The sequence below is a fragment of the Aphelocoma coerulescens genome, chromosome 5 (genome assembly GCF_041296385.1).
Source record: "Aphelocoma coerulescens isolate FSJ_1873_10779 chromosome 5, UR_Acoe_1.0, whole genome shotgun sequence".
Lineage (NCBI taxonomy): Eukaryota > Metazoa > Chordata > Aves > Passeriformes > Corvidae > Aphelocoma > Aphelocoma coerulescens.
This window is the reverse complement of record NC_091019.1, coordinates 65,689,452-65,700,182: the sequence shown is the minus strand read 5'-3', so window position 1 is coordinate 65,700,182 and position 10,731 is coordinate 65,689,452.

The following is a 10,731-nucleotide window of genomic DNA, read 5'->3' as shown; positions in this document are numbered from 1 at the left end:
TCTCTTCTCCTGAAGCTGCACAGCTCTGATTGACTCATCCCATTGGTCACACTGTCTCTAGCCTTATCCATTAGCTTGGAGCTGCTGTCATCTCCTGCAGTGCATTGGGTACTGCAGCATCTCCTCCTGGATTAGCCTGTCCGAGCGTGTCCGAGCCCAGCGATAAGTGGAGGCTCAAGATAAGCTGCTGGAGCCAACTCCCTGCTGGGCACTTTAATTTCTTATGAGTTTCTTCCTAACATCCCGTTGAAATCCATCTTCCTTTAGCTTAAGGACATTCCCCCTCGTCCTGTCATTCCAGGCCCCCGTTCAAAGCCCCTCTCCAGGTCTCTTACAGCCCCTTTAGGAGAGATGAATTCCAACCTTTTGGGTTTTGTTTCTTCAGCTTTACCCGGTGCTGGTGGCACTGGCCTTCTCCAAACTTCTATATTCCTACCACTCTTCCTCTGCCTTGCTCAAAGCACCCTGGAGAGCATCCTGCTGTCCCATAACAGGGAATGGCTTCCCACTGCCAGAGGGCAGGGTTAGGTGGGATATTGGGAAGGAATTGCTGGCTGGGAGGGTGCTGAGGGGCTGGCACAGGGTGCCCAGAGAAGCTGGGGCTGCCCCTGGATCCCTGGAAATGTTCCAGGCCAGGTTGGATGGGGTCTGGGCTAGTGGAAGGTGTCCCTACCCATGGCAGGGATGGAATGGGATGGGCTTTAAGGTCCCTTCCAACCCAAACCATTCTGGGATCCTGTGATTTGTGATGCAATACCTTGAAACGTGCAGGTAAAGATAGAAACGGGCGGCGTCTCTTCCATGTGCCAATAAATCCCTGGGAGACAGATCCACCTGGCTGCATCAAAGAGTGCTCAAGTGCTGCTTGGCTTGGCTCCCTGAGCTGGTGTTCCAGCCTGGACGATTAAAGGTTCAGTCAATGATTGCACAGATGTCTCGGACATCCGAGACGGCTCATCCAAGCTGTGGCTTTGGAGCTTCCCAGTGACAACTGGGAAGGGGGAGATCCTCTTTCCTCTCCCAGCTGGTGCCCGATTTAGTCACGGATGACACTTGTGCATCCTCAGAGCCGTAAATCTCCCTAATGGTGGAGTTCCAATCAGCGATGGAAGGCTGGCGGTGCCGAGGCTGGATCGCGTATCCCGATGATCCCGATGCTCGTCTCTCCAGTGGGAAATGAAGCATTTGTGCTGTGCACTGTATGGGATGAATGAACCCAATGAAATGGTGCTGTTTTAATCCCGAGCTCTGTGCAGCACAGTTGTTATCCTGTGGGAGATAAATGGGAAGAGCAAGGAGCTCGTCCTTCTGACAGGGGAGTCTTGATCAAGGCTGCGGTGTGTGCTCTGTATTCAGACAGTTCCATGTCTGCTTTTCTCCTTTAATCACCTCATTGTGTTGGATTTCCCAGATGAAGAGTCCCTTTTTACAAGCTCCTCCTCTAAGATTGAAATATGGAGTTTCATTATCTCCCCTTTATTGATTTATTTCAACGCCACGGGCTCGCAGCCCTTCTGTGGAGCTGCTCCCCTGAATGGGAGGCTGGAAGGAGAAGATTCCAGAGGATGTGACTCATTTGTGGTGCTCTGCTTTGCTGAGAGCATCAGCAATATCTGAGGAGCTGGGATCGCTCCTGGCAGCTCGTGCAGTTGGGAATGAGCCGGAGTGTGGCTGCACGGTGAATTATTGATAAGGGAATAATAGCAGCTGGGGATAATCTCTCCCATGGAATACAGGGAATAAATCTTCTCTGCTGTACAGGGAGTTAAGTCTTTCAGCAAGAAGAACAGCGGTAATGGTGGCAGGAGGTTTTCCTTGAGTGAAAAGCGGGGAAGGAGCCCCTGGGAACTGCAGGGAAGGGATTTGGCTCTGAGAGGGATGGTGTTACCCACAGACCTCACTGCTGGTTTGGGAACTTCTACTTAGATGAGAGCTGCAGGTCTTTCAGGTGAAAGAGGTTGTGAAAACTTTGGGAATCAAACAGGCATCCCTGTACCTGCCAGGGCAGGTGGAGAGGAGTGGATGCCCATGTTAGAAATGGGATTCCCTGGACTACCCCTGCCTGACTTGGAGGAGCTTCCAGGAGCAACCACCCACCTTCCCAGAATCCTGGTGTGGGCAAAGTCTGATCATAGAATCATGGAATTGTTTGGCTTGGAAGGGGCCCTAAAGACCATCTTGTTCCATGGGCCAGGGCCTTACCACCCTCACAGTACAATTTCTTCCCAATATCTGTCTAAGCCTGCCCTGTGGCAGTGGGAAGCCATTCCCCCTTGTCCTGGCACTCCAGGCCCTTGTCCAGATCCTCTCTCCATCTTCCCTGTAGCCCCTTCAGGCACTGGAAGCTGCAATTAGGTCACCTAAAGCCTCTTTTCCAGGCTGAACAATCCCAACTCTCCCAGCCTTTCCTCCCAGCAGAGCTGCTCCATCCCTCTGATAACTTGGTGCCTCCTCTGGACTTGCTCCAACAGCTCCATATCCTTGCTGGGCTGGAGATACTGCAAAAAAACCTCATTAGATCCACCCAAAGCCTGGATTTCTTACCTATGCACACGCCTGAGCTTATGAAAACATGACCCCCTCTGCCTCACTTAAATCCAGCTGCCTGCAAACCACGGGAAAGTGGGAGCACATCCATTGCAGAGGAACATTTCTGATCACATTTCAGAGGCAGCTCCTGGAACTGTCCCTGCCCCAGGACACAGCTGGGGAAGGGATGACACAGCTCCAGGCTGGGATAGGACCAGGCACTGCCCAGGGCCGTGAGGGAGGAAGGGTTGTGGGTGCACTGGCTTGTGGATGGGGAAAAGGCACAGCAGGGTCAATACCTGCTCCAGTGAGTCTGTTTCCAGCTTTTCCATGCTGGAAAGTTCTGTCCTGACAGCACCTCCTGGTTATCCTTTACACCAGGCCGAGCTCTCCATCCATCGCAGGTGCTGAGGGCAGTGAGGATGGCACGGGATATGCAGGCCACAGCTGGGACACCCGGACAGTGTTGGGTTATTTATGGTCAAATACTCCAAATTAAAGTCTTCAGGGGCACCCAGAGTGTCTGACCCCCTTCAGGAGGGTTGTAGTGGCGTGATGGGGCTGCAGTGATCCCTCAGGCCCTGAAATCCCAGCAGCCAGGCTGTGCTCTGCCCTGGAGCTCCATATGGAGATGGGGACGTGGATGCAGCCTCCTCAAATCACAGCCTTTGTTTTCTTCTCCGGTGTTGAACATGAAGAACATAACCCTGAGGTTAGGGGGGGATGGATTCCCTCCCTCCCCTCTGTTGCAGAGCAGATGGCTGAGCAGTGCAGCTGGGCTGGCTCTGCAAACACCATCAGGTTGGTACAAATCACATGTTGGGGACAGATGGTCCTTTCACCAACAGGATCTGCCCAGCCTCGCCCGACCTGTGTGTTTTCTGCAAACAGATTCCTCTGCACATCCATGATCCCTGTGCCAGCCTGTGGCAGATCTGGAGTGCCACGGCTCTGGTGATGGAGCCTCAAGGCATTTCTCTCCTCCTTTATGAGGTGTAGTGGGATTTTCCCCTCTCCTCACCATGCTCAGTGAACCACTTTGGGAGAAAAACTTACCAAAACCAGTAGATGCTCTTCCATTATTTAATTTGGAAGCAAAACCATCACCCTCCACCACACACCTGTATTTCTTACAGCTTAAAAAGCCACTCAGATGGGCCAGTGGACATCTCTCCCATCCATCTGGGAAGAGCAGAGTTCACAATTCAGTTAAATGCTGGTGAGATGAGCCCCAGCAGCAGCACAGACCAAAGGGCACTCGGGAGCTGTGATGCCCCATGGGAGGCTGCAGAGGGCAGGGGACAATTCCCTCCTCCCCTTTTCCATGCTGTGGGGCTGGGAGGCAAAGCACCAGTGCTGGGACACTGCCTGGGCCACCAAACCTGTCCCTCTGATATGGAAGAGCAGTGCAAGGAATTCTATCCTGTGAGGGTGGGGAGACCCTGGCACAGGGTGCCCAGAGAAGCTGGGGCTGCCCCTGGATGTGTCCCAGGCCAGGATGGACAAGGCTTGGAGCAAGCTGGGATAGTGGGAGGTGTCCCTGCCCACGGCAGGGGCTGGAATGAAATGATCTTGAAGGTCTTTTCCAACCCAAATCATTCCATGATTCCATGATTCCTGCTGCAGACCTTCAGCACTGGGGACTGACAGGGCCCCTCCAGGCTCTGCTGCCAGCTCTGTGTTTTCCCAAATCTTGGGCTGGGCGTTTTTTGGGCACCGGCTGTCGCGGTGCGTGGCTGGAAGGGGCGCTGGGGAAGTTTCCCAGTTCCGGGGATGTCATTTCAGGGGTTGTGGTTTGGCTGAGCCACCGTGGAGAGCCACATCTGGCCTGTATTTCTGGGAATCTGTAGAGCTGAGCTCTGTGTTCTCACTCAATTACAGTGGGACACTTGTCAGCAATTTCTTGTTTTGATTTCCTGCGACTTTCCAAACTTGGTTGTTTAAAAAAAAAGAAGAAAATAGGCAGGAGTTAAAAAAAAAAAAAAAAACCAACAAAACCCCCAAAGCACATGACACGGGTTGGAAGTGCACCAGGAATGGACTTTTTCTGGGCAGGAATGACTCCACTTCTGCTGGAGTGGTGTGTGCAGGGAGAACCAGGCTGCCCAGAGAGCTCCTTAATGAGCCTGTCAGTGTTCCATGGAATCACAGAGTGGTTTGGGTTGGAAGGGACCTTAAAAACCATCTCATTCCACCTTCCACGAGACCAGGCCTCTCCAAGCCCCATCCAATGGGGTCTGGAACACTTCTAGGGAGGCTTAAGAGGCACAATTCCCTCAATAAATAACTTTTGGTCAGCCCTGAGGTGATCAAGCTGTTGGACTTCATAATTGTGACAACTGAAATATTCCAGTCCATTCCTGCTGAGGATGAGAGATGCTCAGTGCCCTGTTTTGGGTGGAGTCCAGGAGCACCTTCAGACCTTCCAGAGCAAAAGCAGCCCCAGAGTGATGCAAAATCCACCTCCAAATACCCTGGTCCCTGCATCCCCCTGCTGCCGTGGGCACGGAGATGGAACAACCCCAAAATGAAGGACTTCTTCCAGTAATTGCTGCCCGAAAGCACATAATTAATTCTGATAGATTGAGATGGGAACTTCAAATTGATTTAATGGCAGGTGGAAAAGAAGAATGCCCAAGGGTTGCCAATTTCTGCAGTTTCACTTCTCTGATATATTGGGGGAGCTTTGGAATAATCACGTTTGTTATTAGCATTGTCAGCAGTGCTAATACATTTCAACCACACTAGTGCTGAATTGCTTTATTTTAAAATTTATTCTATTTACAGGGCCAAAGCCATCAGGCTTGGAAATTTCCTTGTTTTGGAAAGCAACTGGAGAATCATGGAATCATTAAGGCTGGAAAAGACCTTAACGACCATTGACTCCATGTCAGTGCTGCCAACCTCTGTCTCTTACCTCGTCATCACCTTCTCCCATAAGAGTCCTGCTTGTAGGTGTGGCATTAACAGACCTCGTGGATGTCACAGAGTGGGGATTGTCCCTGTTGGGCCTTCATTCCCCCCAAATCCCACTCCTGTTGTGGCACTGTTGGAACAAGCACTGCGGACTCACGGAGCCTGGCTTTTGCCAGCTCATTTGCTTTGCCTGTTGGATCCAGCCCCGTTTATCAATGGAAGATCAGGATCTCTTTGCTCCAACAGGGAGAAAATCCCTCCTGGCCCCAAATCCTTGGCAGCAGGTTGGCAGAGTGGGCAGCTTCCAGCCCCCTTCTGATGGCTTGGCTTTGCTGCAGTCCCTCCTTCGCTGGGAAGCTCTTGTCCAGATGGTGCTGGGAGCCAAAACATCCGTGGGCCCTGATTTCCAGGGCTTTTCCCAAGGATTTGGCACAAATGAAACCTCTCAGGTGTCTCTCCTGCATTTGTACCGGGATGAGCGTCCACGGTGCAGACCTGGATCCGTGATCCTGCTCCTCAGGAAGCCTCTCAGGAGAGCAGGGAACCCAAAATGTTTCCCAGCCCCTCTGAGCAGGTCCTGGGAGCCTTTGGGAAGACAGGTGAGAGCTGACCTTGCTGGGAAGGAAACTGGAACATCACCTGGGAATTTTCCTCCAGGTGATGCTACTCCCAGTCATCTTGGGCTGGTCAAAGCCATTGGGGTTGTTCAGTCTGGAGAAAAGGAGGCTCAGGGGGGACTTTTTCACTCTCCACAACTCCCTGACAGGAGGGTGGAGCAAGGTTGGGCTCTGCTCCCAGGGAACAAGGGACAGGACAAGAGGAAAAAGTCTTAAGCTACACCAGGGAGGGTTCAGATTGGATATTAGGGGAAATTTCTTCATGGAAAGGGCTGTCCAGCCCTGGCACAGCTGCCCAGGGCAGTGGTGGAGTCCCCATCCCTGGAGGGATTTAAAAGCTGTGTGGATGTGGCACTTGGGGACACGGGGCAGTGGTGGCCTTGGCAGTGCTGGGGGAATGGGTGACCTTAAAGGGCTTTTCCCAGCCCCAGCAATTCCATGACTCCATAAGAATCTGTGTCCTGCCAGCTGCCGGGAACTAATGGCTGCTGCTCTCCCTTTCTGCTTGGGACAGCTGTAAATCAGCACATCCCAACCTCATTCCCAAATTTTTTGTGTTCCTTGGAGCACCATCACCAACAGAACTGGCTGTTCAAGGCTGGGCTCTGCCGGGAGCTCATCCTGGTGTTCCCGGCCTCTCTGCCTTTGTTCCATGGCCATTCCCAAACCACACATGCACTGCTGCCCTCAGCCCTGCTCCCAGCCCGTGGAGAGGCATCTGCACAGGCAAATCCAGGCTCTCCTGCAATATTTATCACACAGGAAGATTGACCATCTGTTGCCTCCTCTGATGCTCCCCAGGACCAACACTCTGCTGCTTTTCCAGGTTTTCCTGTGGGACTCCAGGGCTGGGGCTGTGCTGAGTGTTGGGCTGCCCACCCAGAGGGTGACAGCAGCACATCCCAGAGCTGCTCTGCATCCCAGGGCTCTCCCATGGCCCATGTGATGCTGTAGCACTGCATAAAAACGCGTTGATAGGGGTCGATTTTTCTTCTGTGATTTATTGTTTTTCTTCACCTGCCTTACAAAAATCCTCACCCAAACCCATGAGAAATTCTGGGTTTGGAGCCTCCCATCTTGTTTCTCCTTTCCTCTTTGTGACCAGCTTGTCACTGCTCCTTCTTGGATGAAACCCCACCTCAGCTCCCTCCATTTGTCACATCCCTCACCCTTGAGGGAGTCGACACTTCCACCCTCCTCCTCACCTCAGAGCTCACCCCTTGTACTTTATCTCCCAGATTGATTCGTCCTGTGTCAGCTGCTCCCTCTTGCAATTATTTTCTTCAAGGCTGAGGAAGCAGCACTTGACAGGGATCTTTTCCCACTGGCTGCCTGCAGACCTTCATCAGTAAACCCAAAAAGCGCTGCCAGATGGAGCTCCTGGAGCTCGGCTTCATCCAAAAGGTTTTCCTGCAAGCCCTGCTGACTCTGACCCCCCACCCAAATACTTCAGCATCCCATGGGATTCTCAGCAGGGTTGGAGCTCGATCTGAGAAAGGGTTTCCCACCCTTGCACGTCCTCTCCAGCTCTGCAGCATCCCATGGGGCACCTGCATCCCCCATGGAGGTGAATTCCTGGTGGGAATGGTGGGGGCTGAAGCTCTGATGGGGTCACTGCTTTGCATCCAGCTGGTTGAACACTCAGAGTTGTGTTTGTCCCTGTCACTGACGCCCTGTCTGTGCTTTGCCCTCTCCCACTTGCCCATTTGAGGCTCTCATTGAGTCTTGGAGCTGCTCTGAATTGCAAATTTCCCTCTGAGTCCTGATCCTGGGATCTGAGTCACTGCATAATCCACGGCCCCAGGGCTGAGGGGTTCAAATGCAGCCCAGGAGAAGAGTCACAGTCATGGAACAGGGAGAGGAAAGGAAACCATGTCTGGGAATGTAACACCCTGCTGCGAGCTGATAGACCACGGCCATGAGCTGTGTGTGATGCATCACAGGCTCCCTGGTTTCCTGCAAAGGACATGGAACTGTTGGAATGAGTCCAGGAAGGGCCATGGAGCTGCTCCAAGGGCTGGAGAACCATTTCCTATGGAGCCAGGCTGGGAAAGCTGGGGGTGCTCACCTGGAGAAGAGAAGGACCTAAAGGGGCCTAAAGGGGCTCCAGGAGAGCTGGAGAGGGACTGGGGACAAGGGCTGGAGAGACAGGACACAGGGAATGGCTTCCCAGTGCCAGAGGGCAGGGATGGATGGGAGATTGGGAATTGGGAATTGCTGGCTGGGAGGGTGGGGAGGCCCTGGCACAGGGTGCCCAGAGAAGCTGTGGCTGCCCCTGGATCCCTGGCAGTGTCCAAAGCCAGGCTGGACAGGGCTTGGAGCAGCCTGGGACAGTGAAAGTTGTCCCTGCCCATGGCAGGGGTGGAACTGGGTGGTCTTTAAGGTCCTTTCCAACCCTGGCAGGCTCGATCCAGCCTTCCTGGGAGCACAGCTTGGTGTCACCCTCAGGACAGCTCAGGTGTGGGAGGGAAGAGCTCTGGCCCTATAAATTTCCTCCCTGCACAGACAGTGTCACCTTGGAGCTGGCAGCAAGCAGCAGCCAGGCTGTAAATCACTGCTCCCGGTGTTTTTGGGCTGTTCCCATATTTTGGGTCTGTCCATGGTGAGTCAGAGCAGCCCCAGATGACACAGTTCCAGTTGCTCCCTGTGTGCATTCCCAGGATTTACAAGGGCAGGGATCAGAGGCTGGGTAAGAAGCTGGAGGGAGACCAGTCACCTGCTAACTGGGGGCTGCAGCTCTGGGGGGAACTGGGGAGGACATGGGGTGTCCTACAGTGCTTCCACATGGAAATCATGCATGGCTTTGCTGGAAGAGCTTTTCTCCCAAGGAACCAAGTGAGATGGAGATGTGACTTTGAACAAAAAGAGTGGGAGAAGAGGACAATCCAGGCACTGAAGAGATCATGAAAATAATGGATATTTATTTCTTTGCCTCCTTGTTCTCCCATATGTGGGGATGGGGAGGTCCCAAGGGCCTGGGCAGTGTTTGCTTGGAGAAAGAGGAGTCGATGGCGAGGGCAGGAGCACAAGGAGGGGAGATCCTGCTCCAGATTCCTGAGGGATTCCTGCAGCTGTTCCCTCTCTGCCCCTAAAATGGTGACGTGAAGATGATTTGGGCTTGTGCTGAAGTTTTCAGTGATTTTGATGATATTTGTCAGCCCAGGAGTTGCGGGACTGGGCAACGCATCCCCCACCAAACCCCGGCTTATCTGCAGGGGGTCACTTTAAACCCTTGTTGCTATCCATCTGATTTCCCTGTAAAGCCCAGGCAGGGGAGCAGAGGCAAATCTGGAGACAAGACACAGCAAGTTTCACAGCAGAGTCCTGAAAATTCTCTGATCTGTATCAGGCAGGAATTCTGGAGGAGAGCAGAACAGAGGTGGGCCGGGTCAGGGTCATAAAATCACGGAATTATAGAATGTAGAATATCCTGAGCTGGAAGGGACCCACCAGGATCATCCAGCCCAGCCCCTGTCCCTGCACAGACCCCCCAACAACCCCACCCTGGGCATCCCTGGCAGCGCTGTCCAAACACTCCTGGAGCTCTGGCAGCCTCGGGGCCGTGCCCATTCCCTGGGGAGCCTGGGCAGTGCCCAGCACCCTGTGGGGGAAGAACCCTTTCCACTGGAGTGGTGAGAGCCTCTCCTGGGTGCTGAGATGCTCTGCTGGAGCAAAGGTTGTCCTGGCTTTAGGAGGGGAAGAGACATAAAGATGGGAATGTGGGGGATTTCCACGGTGTTGCATGAGAAAGCCCAGAGGAGGCAGAGCTGGAATCTCATTTGAGGCTTTGCTATTTTCCCTCTGATTTTAGTTGTTGTTTATCTGCAGCATCAAATTCTGCCCTTATCTCTTGTTTGTTCCTCTGTTTCCAAGGCTCTGAGAGCACCAGATGAGGCAGGACCAGCCTGGGGTCAGACGAGGGGACCTTTGGCTCATCCTGGGATGGGGAGCCCTCAGAGCCCAGCGAGGGGGATGTGTTTGTGTGCTGGGTGACCTCTCTAAAGTTCTTAATAAAATTCACAAACCCATCAAGATCAATCCCTGTGCCAGCTTGGCTCATCAATACTTCAGTGCTCGTCTCCCCCGGTCTCTTTGAAGGGATTATTTTAATATGCACCAGCTCCTCAGACGTGGATAATGAGGGGTCAGGCGGACGCTTTTGTGTGCTCAGAATGTGTCTGCAGCTGGGCTGCTCCCTCTCTCCCTCCTGCTGGGGCTGCCAGAAGATTCTTCTGGAGCTTCCCAGCTCCTGGACTCCTGGGGTGCATCCTGACCTCGTGCTGTGCCCGCTGCTGGGACCGGGGAAAAGCCAAGCACTCAGGACAACAAACCTGTCCCATGGCTGAGGGGCCAGAGGAGACCCCAGACTGTCTCTCCCCAGAGGAGAATCCCATTTTCCATGGATAAACTTCCCCATTTTATCCCAAAATCTCCCCTCAGATTGGGATGGTAGTGGGTATTTGATTGTGTTGATGTTTTTGGAAACCTCCCCTGTTGAGAAGGTCCCTCTCCCTTCCTCTACTTCCACGGAGGATTTGCCCATCCCACTGCTGAGCTGGAGCTCACCCCGTGCCAGCCCTGCATGACACCAGGCAGGGGGCGAGCAGAGCCCTGCTCCCAGCGCTGACGGATTTTGGGATGGGGTCACGGCAGCGAGGCGTCTGGGAGA